Source organism: Equus przewalskii, chromosome 17 (genome assembly GCF_037783145.1).
Source record: "Equus przewalskii isolate Varuska chromosome 17, EquPr2, whole genome shotgun sequence".
In the NCBI taxonomy this organism is placed as follows: Eukaryota; Metazoa; Chordata; class Mammalia; order Perissodactyla; family Equidae; genus Equus; species Equus przewalskii.
In genome coordinates, this window is record NC_091847.1 from 5,721,140 (window position 1) to 5,738,439 (window position 17,300).

The window sequence follows — 17,300 nt, forward strand, 5'->3', positions numbered from 1 at the left end:
ACCCACATTTTCCTAGTCCCCATCTGCAGGGATTCTGATTCAATTTATCTGATAAAAGTTCTGAGCGTCCGTATGTTTTAAAAACCTCCTCCTATGTTTCTAATATGCACCTGTTGTTAATCCCCACTGTTCCACATTCTTACAATTAATCTCTTTCTAAATTGATTAGAAGTATTCAGTTCAGCATAGGTTTATTGTCTCTCCATTTTTTGTCAATAGTCTTAACTCCGGTTTTCTTTTGGCTGTAGGTTGTCCAACAACAATTTGGCCATCACTTCTGTGTTTTAATACTTCTACGTTATTGTTCCATCTCTGATTTGCCATGGGCTTCTCCATTCTCTCTTTTGTCTCCTAATCTCCATTCTCAAGACCCGGAAAAACATTCTTCCCTTTTGACCAGGCTACACCCTATGAGGAGAGATAACATAATCATATATATTCATTCTTCTGTCTAGAGCTGGAAACTCTCAAATAGTTTAACATTGTTGCATTTGTTTTATATTATTTTGTTTTAACCCAGGGCATCACAAAGTCTGTTATATGGTAATGGTAACATAAATTATCAAATGCAAAATACAGTATTTAGCACTTCCAAAACTAATTGGTTTGTATAATTCTTCCAATCTACCATTTATTTTTTTCCATATTTTTTCCTTTGGGAATTTCTTCAGAGCTCTGATGAAAAAAAAAACCCAAAACAAACAAACAAACAAAAAAGAAACCCTACTAGAATACTAAATAAAAGTTCTCATTAAAAAACACTTCCTCAATTCATTCAGATTCTGACTGTTAGTCATTAGAGGTGACTGTTCCATCAGATGCCCTATTCAAATTTCTGGCATGGAAAGTACTCACAAATGTACCATAAATGTTGGAGGGAACAAGAAGGCTTTTTCTCTCTGCTCTATCACTGAGGGTCTGTAAGTATCACACCTGAGCTCTAAAGCGAATGCCTCCAGGCAGCTATCTATTCAGAGCCACTGTAAATTGGCATGACAGCCTCCACTTTGAAGATTTTCATTAGGAAAACAAAGGAGCTGAGAATGAGCCATTAGGCTTTGTAAAGAGTGTTCTTCAGAGTTTAAAGGAAAGGCTCAGATAGATTGAGAAGTCCTTCCACCTAAGAATTCAGCACAGTCTACTCTGATTCTATTTGAACATCTCCTAATTAAATCTATCTAGTATTTTAAAATGTCACAGATGGTTTCTGTCCAGATATGTAGGTTACTTTCTGGAGGCATTACAGGGCTTTTGACACTGATAATTTGCCCCAGATGATCAGGTCCTCCAGCAAGGGCTTTCACTCCCGACAATACAGGAGAAAGGCGTTTACCGCTTAACATGGTGGCCGTATTAAAGTTCCATGAGGAAGAAGAAGATTAAAAAGATTTTTTTTAAATATCCGAAGGTAGAGAAAAGGGACTGCCTGTGTAGTAAGAAGACCAAAATGTTTCAGGCATGTTTTAAGGGTGATGGACAAATTGAGAAGATTATAGTACTGATACTAGGGAATAATAGATGATACAATTACAGAGATACCATCATCCAAATTCAGACGTTATGCATATTAGGTTAAAGCAAGGTTTCTCAACTTTGACACCTGTGACATTTTGCACTAGATAAATATTTGCTGTGGGGGTTGTTCTGTGCATGGTAGGATGGTTAGCAGCATCCTTGTGCCACCTCCACCTTCAGTTGTAGTAACTTAAAATGTCCCTAGATATTGTTAAATGTCCTTGAGGAGGGGGTTGGTGGACAAAAATTTCCCTAGTTGAGGACCACTAGGCTAACTGGTCTTTTGATTAAGGAAAGCTATGCTTTATGGAGATTATTCTGGTAACAACATGCAGCGTATATATTGCAAGTGAGAAGAACCAGTTTCAGTGCTGAGTTGCAGTAATGCAGAGAACTAGAAATAAACGGTAGCATGGGATGACAAGAAAAAGATGTTTCTGAGAAGAAAGGAGTTACGGAAACCACAATCAGAAGAATGGTGACTGAGCTTGAGGAAGAAGGAAGAGGAATGCTGATTGTTTTGATGACTTAGGTGGTATAGTGAATGCTATTATATTCTCATTCCTTTCACTCTTGGAGACAAATTTTGTTGTGATTTCTTCCCTTCCATGTCTATGCAAGGACAAGTTGAATGTGTTCGATATGATGGAAAAAAGAAATGTGTGAGAAGTTGATGGTGATTTGGAAATAATCATAGGTGAAAGATGGAGAAAAATTTTGAAGAATTATATGTATAGATTAAGTGATGTGATCTTTTGTGGAGATAATGTCAGGCAGAAAAATTAAGAAATATCATAGACTATCATGAGTACAGGCCTCCATTTAAATGAAGGAGGGAGAAGGCGGGAGCAAGTGAGAAACTGCCAGGAGGGTGAACGAAGACTCCAGGTTAGGGGCAAAAAGAAAAACTTCCAGGAAGGGTAAAATCAACTTCACTATTTTGGGAAGTTAAAGATCAAGAGATGTAGCAGGAGATCAAAAAATTTGTGTGAATAAAAGATATGGATCATTCACTGAATAGAGGTGGGGGCAGGAATTAGAAGGGCGTGAATTATGAGATGATGAGTGATTATATAGAGGCACAAGATGACTACTGTCAACATTTTGCTAGAATAAGAAAAATAAAGAAGTGGAATGTTATATTGAGAGGAAATAAAGATCAGGCAAACAATTTCTGGAGGTAAGAGATATCTATGTCTATAGAAGAATTGAGTAAAGGGAAGAAAAACTATTGCAAACTTGAGAGATGAACTCTAAATATTATAGATGTTGGTTAGACTACGGACGTGTCCCTGTGTTTGTGTGGACATCCATAAATGAACTATGTTCTGCTTCAATATCTTTGAGCTGTGCTGCACCTTTTAAAAAAGAACTACACAAACATTGACACAATTGGATATTGCATTTATTTATGCCAAAAAGAAAGAAAGCTCAAATTCTATAAAGCTTGTCATTTTTTAAGAATGAAAAAAATATAACTACAAAAGGGAAAAGAAGTAAACTATATTCTCTAAATGTCAAAACCATGAACAGAAGCACATCCACAAAAATCAATAATACTGCTGTTTTTATAGGTAGTGATCCTATATGGAGAAACTGGTGGCAGATTTTAGTGAAATTTCTACTCTGCCCATTTGCTATTCTTCAGACTTTTGCCCTGTTTTTCAAAAGGCCCCAAATTTTTTCAGCCAAGTTTATTAACCACAGAGGCCGAAACATCAAAGTTGTGTGGGCCGTGTTTACTCAATTTGTTTCAGAAAAGCAAAGTAACAAGAAGAACCTATTTATTGACTCTAAAACAAAATGCTTCAGTCATTTCAACTGAAATCCTTTATCTTTGTTTTGGTTTAGACACCAAAATGAGGACTGATATTAAGAATATGAAGCCTCAGACCTGCCTGTCTGTAGTTTGCCAAATTACATCCTGCCTGCCCTAGATTCTCTCTGTTGATTTCAGCTGGGGAAGGTATAATATTCAAATAGCTACTGGCGTTCTCTCTTGGGGTTAGTTGGAATTCTGGACACTGTGCATGTTATTCATTTAATCCTCGGTTTCATGTCAAGGGTGCAAAACTAAGGCAGTTACTTGATAAAGTGAAATAATGTAATATTTTATAGTCATAATTCATTTTTTTATTATTATTTAAAGTTAAAATTGCATTCTTGGATACTCAACATGCATTCCTAGATCCATGGTCTTAAGAAATCAGGCTGTATTTCATCAACATTTCTTATTGATGAAGTTCATCTCGACTCACGATTCCTACAAGTTACAGACATAGACTACAGACTACAGAAGCTGACTAAAGAAGCTGTTATCCAATGTGAACTCATGTGCCACTCCTAAATATTTTCTGCCCAGCTCGTCTCCACTATTACTCATTGGAGAAAGGCTTTGGAATGCCTTCTTTGTGTAGGCCTGTAGTGGAGACTAAGGATAAAAAGCGGAATGAGAAATATTTCCTACTCTCATGAGTAGTCACTACAGAAGATGTACACAGTGGTTGAGTGGGGAGGAAGCAGGAAACCTTTAACAGAGGAGGAAACCCATAGTGGTACTCTGAAAAATGCTAGTTCATCCAGCAGATTGAGGTGATTGGGCATCAAAAAATTAAAACAGCAAGCACGGGAAACTCACACTCTCACAGGCCGTGATGTGTTTGGGAAATTGTAAGCATTTAAGATATCCAAAGTTTAGAGAACTTAAAACAAAGAAAGGCCTAAGACTAGCAATATGAGGAAGGTATAATGAGAGGAATATTCTGGAAACTACATTTGCCTAACAAACACATTGTTAATAATTATTAAAAGTGTCTTTGGTTCTGATGGAGACTATGAGGAAAGAAGGAAAGCCCACACTCGTTCTCCAAAGCCAGCATCTACAGTGCTTCTAAGGAAGGAAATTTTACAAGAAACCAGGCAAGAAAGAAAAGGGCTAGATCCAGAAGCTCTTCTCACCACTATTCATTCCTGAGGTGATAGTCAATACAATATTCCCAGGCAGGGAGAGATACTGGCTTTACGATTCAGGAGGAGCTTCGTAGAATGCAGCAAAGTCTGGATTGGAGTGGTCCAGGATGGGAGCAAGGACCCTTTGTTTAGCATTCCATTCTTGGAATTGAAGGACACAAGGATGTGACAGATGAAGCCGTGAAACTCATGCTGATGCCTGTGTAACAAGCTGGCATTTAATTTGTCTGCCATTGATCATGCTTTAGTTACTTCTATATTCAAGCAGTATCATGCAATGACGTCACACAGGTTGGCTCTAGATTAGACTTCAGCTCAATCACTGGGCATGTGATACTAGGCAAATTCTATACTTCCCTCCCTCCCTCTTTTCTTGTCTTTCTTTTCTCCATATTGAAAATTCTATTGTTATGCATTCATTTATAGAATCTAGTTTATTTTTATCAGCTATGCATGTATATAAAGTATCAATTCTATTAAAATTGCTATAAAAAACAGCAGACTCCCACTTTCCTCACCTTAATTCCCATTTCTCCAAGAAGGTATTAATTTTTCTTTAGCTGACTCTTGGTTTTTACTTCTAAACACCTTGCTGATAGTCATTTTTTAAATTTTCATTAAAAACTACTTTCTAATGGCATTTCCCCATGAAATGAGGATTTAGATTTCTTTCACCTGGTACTCTGCCTCTATCACACTCATACATCTGTCCATTTTCCATCCTTTCCATTCTCTGAACAGAGTTGAATCATAATTAAATCAAACTTCATTGTTTACACTTTTATGATTATGTGACAGCTGCTATTCGTAGTTCATGCACATATTATAGCATCTTTTCTTTTCATTTCCTGTATAATGTTTTAGTTTTGTTGGAGTTGAGATTTATTTTTGTTGCTTCCTATTTTTCATTTGCCTAGTCTTCTACAAACTTATAATTAGTTAAATCCTAAACCATGTCTCTGCCATGTAATTCTCTTGTCACTGAGTTCAGATATATTTGGTATTGTATTACTTTTATATCCTTGAGCGAATGACTCTTGTAGTCTCTTACCTATTCCAGTTAGACCAGAAGTCCTCTAAGGCGAGGCGTAACCATCAGTCTAGATTGCGTTGCCCAACAGAAATAGGATGGGAGCTACATATATAAGCTAAAAGTTCTAGTAGCCAAATGTAAAAAGTAAATATGAAACAGGCAATTCTAATTTTAATAGTATATTCTATGCAACTTAATGTATTCAAAAATTATTTCAGTGTATAATCAATATATAAATTTGATATATTATATATTCCTTTTGTTAGTAATAAATTTTGAAATCCACAGAGCATTTTTTACTAAGAGAAGGGCTTAGAAACTCGTTGACCAAATCCTGCCTGCCACCTGATTTTGTAAGTAAAATTTCATTGGAACAAAGCCTTCACCATTTGTTTCTTATGGCCGATGGCTGGTTTCTGTTATGATGGCAGAGTTGTCTATCCCATGAGGCCTACAATATTTGCTATTTGGTCCTTTATAGAAAACGTTTCCCAACCCTGACTTAGAGCACATCTCAGTTTCGACTAACCACATTTCAAGTCCTCAATAGCCATGTGTGGCTGGTGGCTAGCATGGTGAACAGCTCTTCAACATAAACTTGGAAATTTCACTTTCCACTCTCTTGGCTATTAGCCCTTGATTCTATTCTTTTTCTTCCCTGTTTGTTTTTCTCCCGTGCTTTGGTAGATAGAGGACATCTTCGAGTACCTTTCTGAGAAAAGGTGCATGAAATTAAAAATTTTATAGAAAATTTTCTACAAAATTTTCTACAAAATTTCAGGTGCTTTTGTGCCCCCAAAATAAATTGATAAACTGGTTAGGTAGGAATTCCAGATTGGGAGGCATTTTTCCTTAGTTTAAAATTTAGCCTTATTGTCTTTTGCCATTCGGGGCTGCTGTGGGGAGTCTGAGACTCATTTCTATTTACTGATTTTTTCACATGTGACTGTATCTGTGTGTTTCTCTCAGGAAGCATATAGAATCTTCTCTTTATCCAGAGTATTCAGTTTTTACAATGTTTAACTTGATTTTCTATTTGAAATATTCAGTTAAATTTCATCTTTTAATGCCACTACCTTTACATATGCCTTGTATCACCAGGGCCATAAATCTTCTGTTTTGCCTTCTCTAGAGAATAAATCTTTCCTTTTTTCCTATGAAGCAGTTGTCCAAGTAGGCAGAGCAGGAGAGGGAATAAATGTCTTACATTATATGGGAGTACAATGTTTCTAGCCCTGCCTTTACCTCCGCTATCATAGGTACATAGCACCAGGCTGGACAGTTTAGGTTTTCTTTCTTCCTTCCTTCCTCCCCCACTTCTTCCTTTTTTTTTCATATATACTAAGTTGCCAATTTTCCCCCCGCTACCTAAGAGAACAGCACTCTCTAGTCAGTTGTCGGTTTTGATGCATCTGTCTGCTTTACAGCTTCCAAAAAATTTATAGTCTTTGTCTCTGCCTCAATTTTATTGTATATTTATGCCTGTAAACAATTTTTTAATGTAATTCTCATGGGATTTTGGGATACAGCATGCATGTTTTATCTATCAACTTAACTAAGAAATCCTAGAATTACTTTCCAAACCTTTATTTCCTCATCTTTAAAGTGGGGATAATAAGATGTACTTTGCACAATTGATATGAATATTGGAGACAATATTTTCCCGAACAATATCTATCACCTAGAAACTCCATAAAAATAAATTAAATAATTATGTTAAAAACTTTAAGGATAAAAAACAATAGAAACAGAATCAGATAATGACAAAACTGAAAGAAGTACTACAGATTGAGACATTCCACCTTCTGTCTACAAAGTCAGTTTTAATTTCCTTGTACTTTATAATCTAGGTACTTCATAAGACTGTTCATTTGTACTATACTATTAATAGCTTGTACTATGACTTATACGTAGATAGAACTCAGGCCAATTATAAGAGAAAATTAAAAAGTTTGATGAGGCTAGAAATTGTTTAAATAATTATGGATTCTTTAAATAAGCAAATAATCCTATGTGTGCATGCTATTTCAATATTCACTTCTTCTCAGTATGTTTAATATGAAATACATTCACTCCTTCTGAATTCCCTATTCCAGGTTTCAGAACTGGGAGAAAGACAGAGCAGAGATCAAGGCTATGCTGATGCAGGCTTGTCTGTTGAGGCAGTTCTCCAGTGGATAGTCAAAAACAAGTGTAGATACAGAAAAAAGGACATGTATGTGGTGTGATTGAAAAGGGGACTGGAAAGATGAAGAAACTGTTGATCTCTTTGAAGGACTGACAGGAAGTGCTGAGCAGATAAGAAGTCAAAGAGATGAAACAGAGTTTGAAGCAAAGATGGAAGAAACAGAATAAAGACACTGATAACTTGCAGCTAGATACAAGACCAATTTCACACACCCTCAGAGCCTGCCATGAATTGTCCCGCTTTTCTGACATAGGACAGAACCACCATAGTTCACCCTTCCATTTCCCCATTTTCTACTGAGTGAAATCTAAAAGATATTGCATTGGTTCTTCTGTTCAGAATCTTGTCAAAAGCCCTTCTTAACATTTTATTGCCAGCTCTGCTTCTTTAGATCAGCCTCATCTTAGCAGAGTTGTTACCAGGTCTTCCATGACTGTTCCCTCTTCACTACACACCAACCTGTTACTTTTCTAAACACCACTTTACTAAATCACATAGTCAATAAACTCTCAGAGATGACTCACTGACTATCAGAAAAAGTTTAAACTCCGTCTCACATAGATTTTGTCAGTATTTTCATGTAATGTAGATACTGTTTCAGTATTTTAAAGAAACAAACACATGAAACCTCACAGATCTCAAATGTGAAAGGATGACTTTCAGACCATACTTAAAGTGGTTTTAGTGTAAATGTGAAGAATAAAATTGTGGAATTTGATAGCCTGGGTTCAGATCTCACTCCACCATTTACTAGCTGTATGTCCTTTGTCAAACTACTTAACTTCCTGGATCTCCTAATCTCAAAAACAGGGTTATCACCACAGAACCAATTTCATAGAGTTGTTTTAAGAATTTAGATACAACACAAAAAATACATTGAAAATTTGCTAACTCATTTTAAATGCTCAGTAAATGTTAGCAATTATTATTGATTGAGAAAACATGTATTGACAAAAAGGCAGTATAAATTTATACTTTATTCACCACAGATGCATCCATGTACACTTATAACAAGGGAACAATAGTTAACAAGCATAAGATATATTTATACACTCTGCAGATGATGTTTGGTGCACATCTGGAATTGCAGATGGATTTCAATATCTCTCTGGTCTCTTGGGCTTTAGAACCCATGGGTGCAGCATGATTACATTCAAGTCCTTTTGATTTACCAGTCATGTTACTTTTGAAATTAGAATTTTTAAATCATTTTGGAATTCAATATGCTTTTGAAAGTCTGATAAAATACATTAGTGCTCTCTTCACCACAAATATGTATAAATGTATAATGTATAAACATGAATATATACAAAGTTAGATATTCTGGGACTTTTATTTAAATAAATTAATAGAGATGTAGCACTTGAAATGACATCTGGAACATAGTAAGTGCATTAAAATTTATGCATTAATTATCATTTCATATTTAAGAGAGTGTGTGAAGGCACTTCTGCCATATTCTCCTCATGGAAAAAAAAGGAAAAGAAAAAATCCCCCAAACAGTTAGAAGAATATAACAAATGCAAGTTGAAACTTCAATGAAACCAGGAATTACACATAATGTCCTCATCCTGTTCAAAGAGGAGCTGCGAAATGCACTGAAAATTACATAAGAGTGTAGAGACACACAACGCAACACCTACAGCTGAAAAACGGAGACATACATGGAGCCTGAGCACAGTTTTCTAGAGTAGGTAGCTTACCTTGAAAGGCCAAATTGGTATTCTTTCTAGAACAATGGCAATGGGATGTTTCCTCTGATAGTAAAACATTTCTTCAACCCCATTTCGCATGATGAGGAAGCAGAAGAGTCAGACCTGAGTGAGGAAATACACAGAGAAGCCATCTTAGCAGGAAGCAGTCTGTCTGTAAAGCTTGCTATAAAAGAGAGATTTTTGTTTTGAGTAACCATAGAGATGCTGCTCTCTACTGACTGAAAAGAAACACATGTGGGCAAGACAACTGCATGTCTCATGGAGGTTCACTGTGATCTAGAGAGAATTTCTTCTGGCTTAGGTAATTCCCAAGTTCATTCTTCTAAATCTGCTGCAAATAGTTCATACAAGAAAAATGAAATTTATTCAAAGATGAGAAAGACTAAAATAGGTAACAACACATTGTACAAGTATATTATTAGTAATACTGAAAGGGAATAGGAAGTTAGGGACAGGTAATGAATACAGAGAAGAACACATCAGCAAAAGAAAAAAAATCACCACACAGCAGATGAAATTGGTGACCACACACAAATTCCAAAAAAATAAGGCAATGAAACAAAATCAGAGGTATTCAAAGTCTGGATGATAGTGCAACATAACAGCAAGAGATGATTGGGGACTTGACACTTCAGTTAAAAAAGTGGAAGAGGAGAATAAAACCATGATAGAAACAAATTCCATGCAAGAAGTAAGATAAAGAAAAAGTAGACAATCCTGAAAGCAGTTATGGAATTAGAGAGCAGACTATAGAGAAAAAAGAAAATTAAGGAAAAACAAATAATGATTTAAAAGCAATTAGAAGTACATATCCATTAGGAAAGACAAGAGATGCTACATTTGCATAATTACTATCCTTTTGAAACAAAAAAAATCAAATGTGAAAAAATTCCAAGATATAATTCAAATAATTTTCAAAAATTAAAAGAAGTCTTAAACTTATGGATTAAAAGAAACATCATTTGCCTAAAGAAAAGTGAAGATTAAAAAATAATAATTGGGGCTGGCCCCAGGGCTAAGTGGTTAAGTCTGGCACGCCCTGCTTCAGCAGCCAGGTTTGGTGATTTGGATCCCGGGTGCAGACGTACACCAATTGACAAGCCATGTTGTGGCAGTGACCTACAGACAAGATGGAGGAAGACTGGCACAGATGTTAGCTCAAGGACAATCTTCCTCAAGTAAAAAAAATAGAGAGATGATTGGCAACAGATTTCAGCTCAAAGCAAATCTTCCTCACCAAAACAAAAAAGATTATTAACATACTATGTTCTTGAAAAATCAATGGCTGTTTAAAATTACTGAATTATGGAGGATGTTGAAGCCTTAATCCTTAGTAACTCAGAATGTGGCTGTATTTGGAGATAAGGACATGAAATGATGCACACTGACAGAGAGACAACTGTATGAGGAGGAGGAGGAGGGGTTATGGCCATCCACCAGCCAAGGAGAGAAGCCTAAGAAAGAATAAACCTTACTGCACCTTGACATTGAACTTCCAGCCTCCAGAACTATGAGAATAGAAATGCCACTCAGTTTGTGGTGTTTTGTTATGGCAGCACTAGCAAACTAATATCAAGGGATTTAATGCAAAATAAAATATCAAGCTATAGGTAAGATTAAAAAAAAAAAGGAGCAAGTCTTGGACTTCTACAGTGATAGTAAAATTTAGGATTCATTTGTACAATGCTTCTAAGGTTCGAAGGGACAGAGTGGTTCAAAAATGTTATAGCTAATCAACCTGCCACAAGTCAATTGCAACACATGAATATTTATGAATATATGAAAACTGTATATTTTGCATGAACTTTTCATTAACAAACTAGTATAGAACATAATTTAACAGAAATACTGGCTGCCTCATTAGCAACAAAATGTCTCTCAGAGAGCAATAAATTGATTTAAATTTATGCCTTTAAAATATTTTGTGTGATTTATAGTTATAGAACAGATTGCATATATTCTAAACTATGTGAATGTAGAAATAATTTGATCAATATAGGTAGGAGAGGAAGGAAGAAGAAATACTGGAAGTATTATAAACTATAAAGACTTTCTCAAGTTTAATATCAGGGGAGTCAAAATACAATTTAAGGAATATAAAGCAAAGATTAGATATACTAAAGTAAAAATTAAGAACTAAGAAAAAACAATCAACTAAAATTCATGCTGCAGCTGAGTGGAGTAAGCTGGGGAGATATAGAAAACTGTAAAGTATACTGATATGTACATTCCTCTGATCAGAATGTCAAGGGTTAGTGCCTAGGGTAAAAGAGGATCAGATGTATTATAGAAAGCTACAGTTAATTTAGTAGTGGCTAGAAAAGCTTAAAAAAAGAATTTTAAATTGTGAGGAAAAAACATGTAAAATGAAAAACAAACATAGAGCATATGCAGAAAAATAAGAAATAAAATGTAAAAGCCCAACATAAAGTATTATTAAATACATGAGTCATCAAACTTTTTCTGTAAAGAGCAAAAATTAAATATTTTAGGTGTTTAAGTTCACATGGTCTCAGTTGCAACTACTCAAGTCTGTCATTTTAGTATAAAAAAAGCACAGTCAGTGTGAAAGGGTATGACCAGATATGACTTAGAGGCCATAATTTTCTGACCCTTGATTTGAAGGAAAGACTGATTGGTTCACAAAAAGTACCAGCTACAATTACACATTGTGTACATGAGCAACTACAATGCTTTTGTCTTAAGAAATATTGATTGTAAAAGAAAGGGCAGAGGCACACTAATTATATGCAAAAATAAAGCAAAAAGATTATGTTAATATAACATTGAATTGAATTGAGGGCAAAAAAACCTTTACAGAATAAAAAAGTGTTAAGTCAATAGTTGATATTTAATCGTTACACAGTCCAAATAATACAGCATCAAAATCTATTAAGTAGAATTAGAGAAAGAAAAAGAAATAGGGTGCTTATAGAATTAGGAAACATTAACCCATATCTGTCAGCACAGGATAAATTAGGTCAGGAAAATATACATAAGCAACAAAAATAAAATGATTAATAAGGTACTGTCAAGGAATGGGAAGATTCTGAGATTTTACACTTGTTACAAGCTAACAATTGGTCTTTCACAGTCTTCTGGATACTGGCAGAGGATACAATTCTCCTGTGTAATCATCAGCCTACTTGCATCAGTTCCTCTTGTTCATCAGAAAGAAGGTCAATGAATCTTATGGAGTTAAATACAAAGACTCATAAATAGATACATCAAGTTAAACTGGGAGAAACTAATGACAAAGAGAAAATACTGAAAGCAGCTTGAGAAAAATTATCATGTACAAAAAAGCACCAATGCAATTAACAGCTGACTTCTCAGCTGTAACAATGGAGGACACAAGGCAGTGGAAAAACACATACCGGCTGTCGGGGCGTAGGTTCAAGACTGTCACCCAAGAATTCTATATACAGCAAAATCATTCTTCAAAAATGAAGGTGAAATAAAGACATTCCCAAGTGAAAGATGGTAGAATTTATTGCTAGCAGACCTGCCATATGGGAAACAACAAAGGACTTTCCTTAGCCTAAAAGAAAATGGCACCTCATGGTAACACAAATGTTAAAAAAGAAGGAAAACATAAAAAATAGTAAAAATGTGTGGTAATAGGAAAACTGCGTAAATACATTTTCTTCATTTCTTTTCCTAAAAACTTTAATAGACAAAATTACAAAAAGCAATAACTATACAACAATTTTTAGATAGATAATGTTAGGTAGTGATATATTTGATAGAAAATATATATGTTACATATCTTTGTGAGCTAGATAGGAGGGGCGATAGAAAAGTTTCATTATTTTAATGAAATTACATTAGAAGTAAGTGGAAATAAATTGTGATAAATTCAGATTCTTATTGTAATCCCAGAAGAAATAACTAAGATGATAATTTAAAATGTAGTAAAAAAAACCCTCAGTGGATAAATTTCTAGTCTAAAATACATGTATTTAACAGAAACTAAGACAATAAAGGAAAAACATAGGAAGAAAAAACATAGGAGATGTGTAGAAAATAACAACAAGCAAAATGACCTGGGACATGTAAATAGGAAATGGAAATCTAACCATATCAATAACCACAGTAAATATAAATTGACTAAAGTCGAATCAAAAGTTAGGCAATTTCTGACTAGGCAAGAAGAAAAGATGCAAATACATGTTGTCTACAAGAAAAAACCTTAGATTCAAGGAAAAAAGCATGTTTTGTTTTAAAGGAATAGAACAGTGTATCACAGTAGAAATCAATGAAATTTTAAAAGACTAAAAAATAATGGAGAAAGTCAATGAAACTAAAAGTTGGCTTCTTGAAAAGATGAACAAGATTGGTGGTCTATAGGTAGATAAAGGATCAGCCTACTGTGGCCTATCTGGCTTCTAGACTGTTTTCTACAAGTAACACTTTATTAGAGCACAACAATGCCATTCACTTATGTATTGTCTATGGTTTCTAAAATAACAGGGTTAACCAGCTGCAATAGAGACTACACGGTCTATAAGTCCTAAAACATTTACTATCCAGTCATTTATAGAAAAAGTGTGCCAACCCCTGATACAGATGGACCAAGACAAAAGAAAAAGCAGATTATCAAAATTAGTAATGAAAATGAAAACGTAATTACCAACCCTTCAGAATATGAAATATGAGAAAAATATGCCAACAAATTAGAGAATTTAGATGAAACTGGTAAACCATAGGAAAACAAAAATTACCAAAACTGACTCAAGACTACAGAAAAAAAAAGAAACATAAAACAAATAAATGAATAATTGATTAGAAATATTCCCCCAAAGAGAAGTCTAGACACAGTTTGCTTCAATGATAAATACTGTCAATTACTTAAGGTAGAAATACCAATCATTTACAAACTGTTTCAGGTAATAGGGAATGAAGGAACATTTCCCAACTTACTCTGTGAGCCCAGTATTACCCTGATACCAAAGCCAGACAAAGACATCACAGCAAAAGAAGACTACAGACTAATATCCCTCATGAACCTGGACGTAAAAATCCTTAAGAAAATAGTAACAAACTGAATCTAGCAACATGTAAAAAGGATTTTACACCATAACCAAGCAGGATTTATCCTAGGAATGCAAGCTCGTTTTAGCAACTGAAAATCAATTATAGAAGACACAAAGTTACTATAGTAAGGGACCAGAGAAGAGACACGTGAACATCTCAACCGATGTAGAAACATTTACAATGGTCCGTACAAATCTATAATAAAACGCTTAACAAACTAAGAATATAAGGGCACTTCTTCAATGTGGTAAAGAGCGTCTAAGAAAATCCCTTCCTGACAACACACTTAAAAGACTGAATGTCTTTCCTGGAAAATTAGCAAGAAATTAAGGATGCCTGATATTGTTACTTTCAGTAAACAGTGTGCTGGAGGTTCTAGGCAGTGAAATAATGTATAAGGAAAGAAGTAAGAAGGAAGAAAGGGAGGGAGGGAAGAAGGAAAGTCATCAATATGGGGAAGGAAATAAACTTTTTATTCACAGATGACATAACTCTGAAAGTAGAAAATACTAAGAAATACACAACAAAGAAAAAAATGCTAGAAAAATAAACAAATCTATTATAGTGGCAGGATATAGGCTCAATATATAAAAAATAAAATAAACTATATTTCTATACACTATCAATGAATAATCCAAAAATAAAATTAAGGGAATAATTACATTCACAATAACCTCCAAGAAGAATAAAATACTTGAAATTAAATGTAAGAAAAGAAATGTAAGACTTGTGGATTAGAAACTACAAGACATTGCTGAGAGAAATTTAAAATAATTTCTAAGTAAATGAAAAATATATTATGTTTACGGATTGAAAGATTAAAAATTTCCAATCCAGCAATACTTTGCAAAATGATCTACAAATTCAATGCACTCTATATCAAAATTATAATAAGCTGTTTTGCAAAAATTGACAAATTGATCCTTAAATATTGGAGGCAAAGAAAGTCACTTAAAAGAACCAAACAATTATGAAAAAGTAAAACAAATTTGGAGGAATTACACTAAACTATTTTAAGACATTGAAAAAGCACTATATTCAAGACAATGTGTTCTTGGTATAGTTAGGCAGATAGTTTGATGAGAAAGAATTGAGCGTCAGGAATTAAACTCTTACATTTTACAGTCAGTTGACTTTTGGCACAGGTGCTAAGGCGATGAAATGGGAAAAGGACAGTATTTTTAGCAAATGGCATTGAGACAATTATATACACATGCAAAAGCATCCTCTTAGATTTTTATGTCACAAATTAATTCAACATATATCATAGACCAGCGAAAATATAAACTCTCTAGAAGAAAATATATGACATAGATTCTGACCTTGGGTTTGACAGAGTTCTTAGACAAAACACTAAGAGCATGATTTATTTAAAAAAAATTGATGAATTGGACTGTGTCATAATGAAAAATTTTCATTTTAAAAGACACCACTAAGAAAATGAAAAGGCAAACCAGTCTCATAAGACTAGGGGAAAATATTTTCAAATCATGTGTCTGACTTGTATCCAGAGTACATATAAACTTACAATTCAGTAACCCGAAAACAACCGGTAAACAATGCACAAAAGGTTTGAATAGACATTTCACCAAAGTAGATACACAGATGGCTAATGAGCACATGAAATGGTGTTTCAAATCAATATTAATTAGAGAAATGTTAATTAAAACTTCAGTGAGTTACTGCTGTATATCAGCCATAATGGCTATAACCAAAAAGACAGAAAATACAAAGTGTTGGTAATGATGTAGGGAAACTGGAACCCTTATTCATTGCTAGTAGGAATCTAAAGTGTAAAGTGAGTGGAAAACATTTGGCAATTTTTCAAAAGGCTAAACATAAATTTTTCATATGACCCATCAATTTCACTTTTAGGAATTTACTCAGGGTGGAAAAAAATGTGTATGTCCACACAAAGGCATGCACACAGACTTCATAGCAGCATTATTCACGGTAGTCAAAAAATAGGAAACATTAGAACAGTTGTCAGCTAGTAAATGGATAAAAAAAAAGTAGTGTATTTATACTATGGAATGCTATTCAGCAATAAAAATAAACCAACTACTGATACACACTATAACATAGATATATTTCAAAAATATTATAAATGTAAAAAGTTGGACACAAAAGAGTTGACATGAAGCTTCAATTGTATTGATATGGAATCATTGCTTTAGCTAGCTGGTGTGGTACGTGGTTGTTCAATGTATTTTTCAATGCATCATTTTGTTTTAAGTATTTCACAATATTTTTAAATAATACAAAAAGGAAAAAAACAATAAGGCATACCTTACAGAAGAAAATATCATAAAGTCTCCAAATTTCTTTAAATTTATCCATAAATGTAATGAATTCCTAATTAAATTAGCAACAGGATTTTTAAAGAACTAGACTATTCTTAATTAACATAAAGAAATAAAAGTTCAGCTCACTAATAGTCAGAAAAACTCTGAATAGATGAGTTGTGAGCAGAAATTAGCCTTGGCGATACCAAAGCCAATTATATAGCTGCAGTAATTAAAAGTAGGCTACTAGTATAGAAATCAATAAAACATCAGAAGAGCAAAATGGAAAGTCCAGAAATATACATAAATAAACATAGAAATTTAGTGTATGAAAATGATAATGAAATGCTAGTGGCCTAAAGACACTTTATTAAAGAAATGATGTTGAGACATGGAGTAGACATCCAGAAAATAAATTCATGCAGCCAAATTAATTCCAGAAGGAGCAAACATTTAAATGTGGAAAATAAAATCATGAAATATTTTAGATAAAAATGTGAGAGCTTTTTATTTTCTTAGCATGAAGAAGTCCTTTCAAAATATGACAGAAAACCCAA